This window comes from Octodon degus, unplaced genomic scaffold (genome assembly GCF_000260255.1).
Source record: "Octodon degus isolate 3935 unplaced genomic scaffold, OctDeg1.0 scaffold00115, whole genome shotgun sequence".
Lineage (NCBI taxonomy): Eukaryota > Metazoa > Chordata > Mammalia > Rodentia > Octodontidae > Octodon > Octodon degus.
In genome coordinates, this window is record NW_004524691.1 from 1,341,209 (window position 1) to 1,350,982 (window position 9,774).

The window sequence follows — 9,774 nt, forward strand, 5'->3', positions numbered from 1 at the left end:
TTTGGTGTAGAGCTTCGGTGGAGTTATAACCTTAGCACCTACTGAAATTTGGGTGCAGATCTATTAAGTCTGAGTTTATCCAGTTATGCCTGGCTTGGGTCTAGCGGTTGTGTTCAGGTCCTTCCTGCTTTAGCCCTTGGAACTTAACTTGTTGTGCCTCTCTGTCACAACAGTGAACCTGTCTCTCCTCTCTGTTGTTCCCCTGCCCCAAGGGCCCCAAGAAACACAGAAACTCTCCCACCCACTAGCTGGTCCTGTGCTTGGGCTGGTTCTGGGGGTCCTGAGAGTGTCACAGAAGTTCTCACTCAGTAGGTGAGCTTGGGGGTGGGGGCTTCAGAGGGTTGGAGGAATCCTGAGGGCACATCAGAGTGTCTCACTCACATCACATGCCTGAGTTTTGGTCTGGAGAGGTCCAGAAGCTCTCCCACACACTTACTGGGCCTGGTCTGGGCTAGATGGTTTTACCTTTAAATGTGATCTGTTTCTTTTCTTTGTCAGCTTTTAGTATACTGTTCCTATGCTGAATTTCTGGGATCTTGATTATTATTATTATTGGGGGTTTTTTGTTGTTGTTGTTTTGTTTTGTTTGTTTGTTTGTTTGTTTGTTTTTTAACCAGGGATTGAAGTCAGGCCCCTGAGCTTGCCAGGCTAGAGCCATCTCCTTGGCCCGCAGGGATCCTGATTATTATATGTCTGGGTGAGTTTTTAATTGAGTTGATGTTATTTGGAGTTTTATATGCTTCAGTCAACTGAGTGTCAGATTGTTTCCCCATAATTGGGAAGTTTTCTGGTATTATATCCATCTATATTCTTTTTATATCATTTGTATTGACTCCTTCCTTCTCACTGATGCCTAACAGTCTCACACTGTTAATCTTTGCATCATCTTGCAGGTATTGAATTACTTTTTCTTGCATCCTAGTTGTTTTTAAGAGATCTTTTCTTTTTTACCAGCTGCAATGGTGTATTTAAGGTCTGAAAGTCTATTTTCACTTTCATTCAAACTGTTTTGCCAGCTTGTGATTGAGGTTTTAATATTCTGTATGTCACTTTAAATCTGGGACATGCATTCTATTTCTTTTCTATATTGCTTATTCAAGGATTCCATCATTGTTGTATTTTGTTGTATTTTTTGTCTGTGTCTTCTTTAGGAGCACTTAGTACTTCTATCATTATAGTTATCATTTGTTTTTTTACTTTAGAAATTTTTTTTGATATGATTTCCTCTATTGCTTTCTGCAGTTGTTTCTTTACTTCTGATGCTATTATTTCAGAAATTTAAGGTGTGTTATTTCCAATTTCTTCTATGCTAGTGTCTTCTGCATTTGTTCTGGGTGGGCCTGGTGCCTGAGAATGCATTTTGCTCCTTGTCTTTGTCATTTTGTATACCACTGTCTTCTGACCTTTGGTGTAGAACTTAAGTAAAGTTATTACCTTAGCCCTAGGTCCAGATCTATCAAGTTCAAACTCGTCCAAGTGGGTGTCGTGTAGGTCTGGTTACTGTACTCCTTCCTGCTGCAGCCCTTGGAGGTGAACCTTCTGTGCCACTCTTGCAAGATGTTCTGCTCCTAAATCAGCTGGGTGGATCTTGCCTCTGGCTTCTTTCCAAGGAGTTCTGCTGCAGGGTTCCACACTGGGCCTGGCCTTTGGGTCAAATGAGGATCCCGTGGCCCTGGGCAATCTCACTCACACACTGGGCCTGGACTCTGGGTCAAATCAGGATCTGGTGGGCTCTGGGCCAGCTCACTCACATGCCGTACATGGTTTGTTCCAAAAAAGCCATCAAAAAATGACAACACAGGTGTAGAAATGACAGAGCTTCAGAAAGTAGGGAATGAATGTATTGCTTGTATTCCCACTCAAAATCTACCTTTCTTTCATACAGTCTACTTTGAAAAATCAAATTCATATGACATGTTTTTAGTAAGTTGTTTGTAAACTAACCTGCATCATCTGCTTTCCATTACTATAACACAAGACCTAAAATAATAAACTTTCGAAGGGAAATGGTTGCTGGGGGGATAGCACAGCAGCCTAAGTACCTGCCTGGCAAGCTCAAGGACCCTAGTTCAATCCCTGACATCATATGCCCTGGAAGTCACACTGGCCCCCTGACCCAGCTGTAGTGGTGCATGCCTATAATCTCAGTGCTGAGGAGGCTGAGGCAGAAGGATGACTACAAGTGTGAGCTGAGTAGTGAGACCCTGTACCAAATAAATAGATAAATAATTTTTATTTAGTTTGTAGTCTTGGAGGTTTCAGTCCATTGATTTGAGGTCTGTGGTAAAGTAGTAAATCAGGTCATTTCTCTCATTAAAGCTGTCTAGCCTCTGGTACTTTGTGATAGCAGCTCTAGCAAACTAATACTGGGGACTTTTCTATCATAAATATGATTAATAAATGCTGAAAATTTTGAGACTAATAAAATTAACATTTGTTGCCTTTTTTCTTCCCTGAATAAAGTAAATGTACGTAAAAATCAAAGTTTTTAAAATTCAACCTCAAGGTCCAGGAAGATAGTGCTGTAGACTAAGCACTTGCCTGACAAGTGCGGGGTCCTGAGTTCAATCCCCAGTACCACAAAAATAAATAAATAAATAAATAAATAAATAAATAAATAAAATTCAACCTCAAGACATTTGAAATTTTAAATGTATTTGTTATATATATTTGAATATTTATCATAATAATCTTCACTAGTTTAGACATGCCTTTAGCACTCCTGCTCGTCTGTTTCCATAAGCCAGACGGTGAGAGCTGTGGAGGAAGAGGTAAGCAGTGGGCGGAGAATGCCTTCAAATCAGCATTGCCCTTTGCTTTTTTGATGGCTTGTGCAACCAGCCACCTCCACCCCAGAAGGAGTAAAAGCATGTTCTGGATCTATAGCTATTTTGTCACCAACATTAGGTGTGGCTCTATTACAGAGGTGTTGAGCTTCCTGGGTAAAAACTTCACAGCTTTGCCAACAGTTTTCCTTCTCTTGGGCTTTCCTGGAAAACATAGTTCCACACTGAAGTCTTCAGTTAAGGGCACTTTTTGCTACTGTAAACTTCCCAAGCCCTAGAGGGTCTATTTTCCATCATTTAAGATGAACTCACACTGTGACCACACAGGGAACAGACAGGAACTTTCCCTTCCCGGAATTTACCTCATTAATTTGACACAATTGCCAGGCAAATGCCACAGGAGAGATTTCACTCTGTGTTATAATATTTGAAAGGCAAAGAAAATATTTTTTCTGAATTTCTTTAAAACAGCAACACAAGTAGAAAGGTGATTCAGGCAATCCATGGAGACTATAGTAACTATCATGTGCAAAGACTCAAAAGTGCTAACATAAACCACAGGATGCTTTCTCTTCCTTTGGCCACACTATATTCTCTATGTGTACTTGTTTTCAGAGGGCCCCAGTGAAAAACCCCCAACAGGGGACACAACAGAGGCAATCACTAGTCTATCCTAACATAGATATCCATAAACACAGGAAATGGATCCCTCACTCTTACAAAACCGTAATATTTCAAAAGATCATGTCCCAGAAATATCCAATTATCACTTTATTTTAGTAAACACCAAAATACATTAAATTTCTTAATTTGTAATACCACTCGTGGGATTTAACCTTTAGAACTAAACTCATTTAATCAAGAAACACTAATTTAAAAATGACAGCAAATTGTAAAACCTTTTTTCAGCATTTTGAGAATATTGATAACAACTATGTGAAATAGCAAAATGGTTTAACAAAGTAATACATTTACATTCTAGGATGTCACAGACTGGTTTCTGGAGCTATGTGGAATAAATAAAATTGATATAAATTTTAGAATAAATAAAATTATAGGGATTTTTAACAAAATTTCAACCTGAAGACATTTGTTATAGTATACTGTTATAGTACTTATCTGGTAATCCCACCCCCCTTAACCCTCATGTACTCAGATGTGAGTTTTGTGAAAGGCATCTGGATTATGGGCACTATAGCCTGCTTGGTGTCGAGAGAAAGGACCTGGTAAGAAAGACTGGTCACTTGGGATGTGACCTAGAAGGATGTATCTCCTCTGTAGCTCCTTAATCTCCTCCATGACCTGAGCAGCTTTTTCTCCACTGTGCACCTCTGCCATGCCATTCTGCCTTAGAGCCAGCAGGCTATGGGTCAAAAATACAAACCAAAACAATGCTTTCTCCCATTAAGTTTGGGTTCAGGTATTGTGTTCCAGCAATAGAGAAAATGACTAAGACAGATTTGGGTAGCAGAACTTGGGCCATTGCTTTGATTACAATGACCATGTGGCTTAGAAGCCTTTACAACTGGTTCACTGAAGGAATTTGGAAAAGTTTTGCCTGGTCAGCTCCAGAAGCCCTAGAACATTGTAGGTTGAACTCAGTGAGTGATTCTGACCAGAACTCAAAGGCCAAAATGCTTCTAGATATGCAGGCAATAGAGGCTACATTTCAGTTGAGAATAAGAATTGCATTGGTAGGGGGCCAGGGAGATGGCTCGGTGGAATAAACGCTTCCCTGGCAAGCACAAGGGTGAGTTCAATTCCCGGTTCCACGCTGCCGCCGCCCCACTTCAAAAAAAAAAAAAAAAAAAGAATTGCATTGGTAATTGGATTCTGGGCCATATTTGTTAGGTTCTGGAAGAAAATTTGCCCACATTTTATTCATATCTTGAGATTTTTTCAGGAAATTGAAATTAAAGGAGTGGTATAACTAATCTGGTGGAGGCTATTACAAACCAGCCCAATATTCCAGATGTAGTACAACTACTGTTGAGGGATTTTTGTTAGGCTTACACTGGAAACCAAAGGTAAATTTTTGTTTAAAATGATTTCAATTTCCCCAGAAAGAATAGGCTGCAAAGTTTTAACTGAGGTTGCTGAAAAGATCTGAACTAAAAGAAAGCCAAGTACTTTGAGTCAGAGCAGTAAGAAGGGTGCTTTGAAGGTCTTCTGAAAAACAGGCTCTACCTTTTCCCCTTTAATAATGAAAGGCTTCATTTTGAGAAGACATCCTCAGGGCATGCTGCTCAAGAAAGGACACATAAGGAATTTATATCCTCTGATTCAGTTCAAAATTCTTAGCCATCTAGGCTCTCAGGGGCATCAGCATCTATGATTCAATAAGGACCCTGGTATCACCCATATGGGGCTGGTTTTATAGACATACCAGAGTTGTGGGGTAAGAAAGGCTTCCACCAAGATTTCCAAAGGCCTAGGCAGTGTGCCCTTGAGAGGACAGTGTGTAGAGCTGTAAGTATAAAATTAAAACTGCAGTGGCGATCCCTGGAAGTTGGAAAGCCAGGAACATGGATCAGCTGAGGAAAGCAGCAGACTGTGAGCTAAGCTAGACCAACGGAGAAGCCCTGAGACCTGCAGCCACAGGCAATGTTAGAGAGGTAGGGACATCCAAGCCATCTGGAACTCACATCCTTGCCCCTGGTGCTAGAGACGTAGCTACAGAATCTAATATTTGACTTCTGGGTATTTCCCTTTTCTCATTGGTTCTAGCCCCTTATTTCTCCCCTTGGAATGAGAATGTTTAACCTGTGTCATTATATGTCAACAGCAATTAACTTTATTTTTTATTTGTATAAGAGCTCACAGCTAAGAGTTTGCCTTAAGTGTCAAAGGAGATTTTGGACATGGACTTTCAGCAATACTGGAGCTGTTTGCACTAGGGCAACTCTTAAAGATGGACTAAATGTATTGTACATCAAGAAATACACATATGTGTTTCAGGGGCCAAGGGTAGAACGTTATGTTTATAGACGGATGTCCCCAAAGCCTTATGTGCTCAGTGGCAGGCCTTGTGGAGGGTGATTGGATTATGGAAGTGCTATAGCTGGCTTGGTATTGAGAGATAGAGCCTGGTTGGAAGGGGCTGGTCACTGGGAATAACTTGGAGGAGCATAACTCCTTCCCAGCTCCTTCTTTTGATCTCTGTTTCCTGCCTACTGTGACACGAGAAGTTCTTCCTATGCCCTATCCCTTTGCCATGCTGGCCTGCCTTGAACTCAGTGGAATATGAACTGAAAACAAAAGCCAAAACAAACCTCTCCTCATTTAGGTTGTGGAAGTGACATATGTATCCCAGAGATGAAGAAAGTAAAGTGACTAAGATAAAGGAACTGCTGCATATAACACTGCACAGACCTGGAAAACACTAACTTTTACATGTGAATGATAAAAGTTAGTATATATCAATCTATTTAAGTTTTTATACATAATCTATATAAATATTTTTGTAACATATCATTTGTAAAAGTCTTGGTTCTTTGCTTATAAATCATACTATGGATTGAACCAAAGCCCTGTCATGTGCTAAGCACATATTCTTCCACATGTTAATGTGGAAGATTTATTTCTGTAAGTTTTATATAAGCTTTTAATATGAAAACAATGTAAGTCTTGGGAGATAAAAGCAAAACTTTGGCTTGAATTGGCAGGTTGTCAGAATCCCATAGGGTAAGGAAAGTGGAGGCCAAAGGTCAGCTATAAACATTTGATATCCAGGCAGGGTACTGGAATGTAGGACACCTAACAAACAAGCAAGGAAGACATGTGGTAACTCTGCAGTGCCAGCTGCACCACCTGTGATCCAGCTGGCCAAACAGACCAACAAGGGAAGTTCACACATGTCTGTTAAAAAAAGCAGGAAAGGAACAGGGGAAATATAAGGAACATGTGTGTTCCGTTAATAAGAATATCAACTAATTTTTCCTACCAGTATCTTTCTGTTAATATCATTATTTGGCAATATTTGGCAATAGACTTTTAAACAGTGCTATGCATTGCTTGATGAGATATCTTGGAAAGGACTCCCAGAAAGAGACTTGTGCCAAATGTCCAGCAGCCGAGAGAAAGCCATGCTGTCATTTACCAGCAGTATTAACATGTCACCTCCCTTTCGTCAGAACGATGTCATGGAAAATGACTCCCACAGAGACATAATGCTCTCTTCCACCATCTCCTTGCATCTCATTTTGCCTTTACCCTACTTTGCTACAGTCTCAGATTGTACTATTGTCCTTTGTCAGACCCAAATAGCTGCTTCTATCCAGGGGGTGGGCCAAACTACATGGTTCTTAGTACACTCTTTTGTGAAGTTCCTTTGCAAGACCCATGATGACAATGAGAGTGAGATGTCAATTCTACTATCTTAAATTGACCTTCCCCCTTTAAAAATACCTTGACATAGGACAACCCACACCTATAATTCCAACACTCAGGAAGCTGAGGCAGGAAGACTGTCATAACTTCAAAGCCAGCATGGGCTACATAGTGAGTTCAAGACCAGCTTGTATAGTAAAGCAAGACCTTGTGTCAAAGAACAACCACAACAAAAATACCTGAAAAGTAAAAATGAAGAATAATTTAATTTAATTGTTTATCTTAGGCTTTATAGTAATAACAAAAACTCAGAATGGCCATACAGGAGGACCATCATTCCTTTAGGTACCATTCATTAGCATTAATTTTTTTAAAATGCGTGCAAATTACTTATTCAGTACCTATTCAGTGGAGACCTGCCACTGGTATTCAATAATGACAGAACTGGGAGTAGGCTTCAGGACTCTTTGCTCCACAGATTCTGCCCTTTCCCCAGGGCACTCTGTATAGCACTGACTCTACCTGCACAAAGCTCTCCTCTAAGGCTGGAAGGATAGGAAGCTGTGAACCAAATTCAAACTTTGTTCTACTCTCTTCCAAAATGTAGCCATATAACCTTCTCCAACATCAGTACCTCTCAGTGCAACTACTCTATAGCCCCTACATGCATCCATACTTCTATTTATATTTTATTGCCATACATTTAGCTACAACTCAATAGCTTTCCTTTTCAGAAACTGTTTTCAGCAATTGTGCTACCTACTTTAAACTTGTTTCTCCTAAGGCAGCAATTTGACTCTCTTCCCTACTGTGTAATTGACTGAAAACAGCATGAATCTGACAGGTTTTTGTACAGTCACCAGACATAGCATAAAAAAGTTTGATATAGCTTCCCTCTTTTAAAGCATCTTCCAATGCATCTTTATTATTGCTGTCTTTATTATTATCATTTTTCAATGAAAGCTTTTATTATCCAAAAAGTTCAGAACTAAGGACTTGGTTCACCAGTTATTCTCAAGTGGAGCTCTCCTGGGGGAAGACTTATACCCTAAATACAACTTTAAAGTACATTGTTGAATAATAGAGTAGATTATTATAATTCATCATCTCTCCAGTATTGTTAACATGCTCAGCAACAGTCCTGCTAGGTAACCCTCACACCACTGCTGTTTCCTTTTGCCAAAGTAAATAAGTAAATAAAAATGGATTTGTCTGATTTTTTTTGCTCATTTGAGCTTATTCAGCCCATTGCATATATTTGGTAAGAAGTATTAGGAAAATTAGTTTGTTTCATGCAGAGAAAAGAAAATACAGGAGGAGGGGACACAGGGCTTTACAAATAACATCAGTGACAGAAAGAGACACAAACCCAACTCAACTTTCATATCCACTCTTAAGGAAAAATGTTATCATGACATTTACTGAAGATGGTAAGATATACTTTGCACCAGGGACAACTGCAATAAGATTTCATAGGTTGGATTTTGGAAGAGATTGGTTTAACTTTGAATGTATCACAAGGAAGGTGGAAATCTACAAGGAGGGGGGAGATGTTGGTCAATGAAACTTTGGAAAAGGAAACACCAGTGGTTTGAGGGTTACCTAACAAGACTTGCTGAGAAGAAGTCATCAATACTGGAGAGATGATAAAGAAAGGAACCCAATCAGATGTCAGGGTGGGGAACTGTAGCTCAACTAACTCATGAGGAGTCTTCTAAAATTGGACCAGGCAGAAATTAATGTGGAAGCCCAAAAGTCAGGACCAAATAGAGAAGAGAGTTCAGAGGAGAAACTTGGTTAGAGGAGAGGTTCCTACAAAGATAGGAAGAAGAACCTCAGGTCTGCTCTAAAGTTGTATTGGCCTGAGTTTCCCAGGCCACCACTAAGGTCCAAGCTGGAGCATATTATACAAACCCCAAATTCAAGCCATTGATTTTCCTCTGAGATATATTCTACCTACTGTGCTACAACACCCGCTTGTACATTCCAGAGTCCCCTTAGTCCATCAATCCTGCACTTCCTATTTGTCCCTGAACATCCTTCTGTGTTGTACCCAGTAGTTAGAATCTCTTTGTAATGACATCTTGCTTGGAAAACCACTTACCCTACAAGGAGTCACTTACATGTCACCTGTTATGGAAAATATTCTCCACTCACCCAGACCTTGTAATTTATATACTATCTTTTCTTTGGTCACTGTGACCACCCTCTCCAACTACCACTGCCAAGTAATTTTTAAGCTGCACACCTACATGAACATCAAAATTACCCAAGGAGCTTTTAAATCAAAGATTTTCAGGCCTCTCAGCAAGAAACCCTGACACAATAGGCCTGGAGTAAACTGAGAACTCTGAACGTCTAAAAGTTGCCCCAAAGAGTCCAGGGAACATGGGAACAGGACTTCTAGAGGACAGATGTTGTGTTTTATTCAGCTTTTTCAGCTGGCTTGTGACACCAAATGTGGATGTAGAAGATCCATCCACTTTAGTTGGGAGGAAATATGAATGTCCAGGTGCATGGATGCCCATGGATGCTGAGGGAAAGTGGGGGCATCCTGAACTCGTATAGGAGTGAAAGAAGACCGAAAGAGAGATTCTAAATTTAGTTCCATCTCTGGAGTGGACAGCAGAACAGACCCCCAATCTTGGTTCTAAAGGGC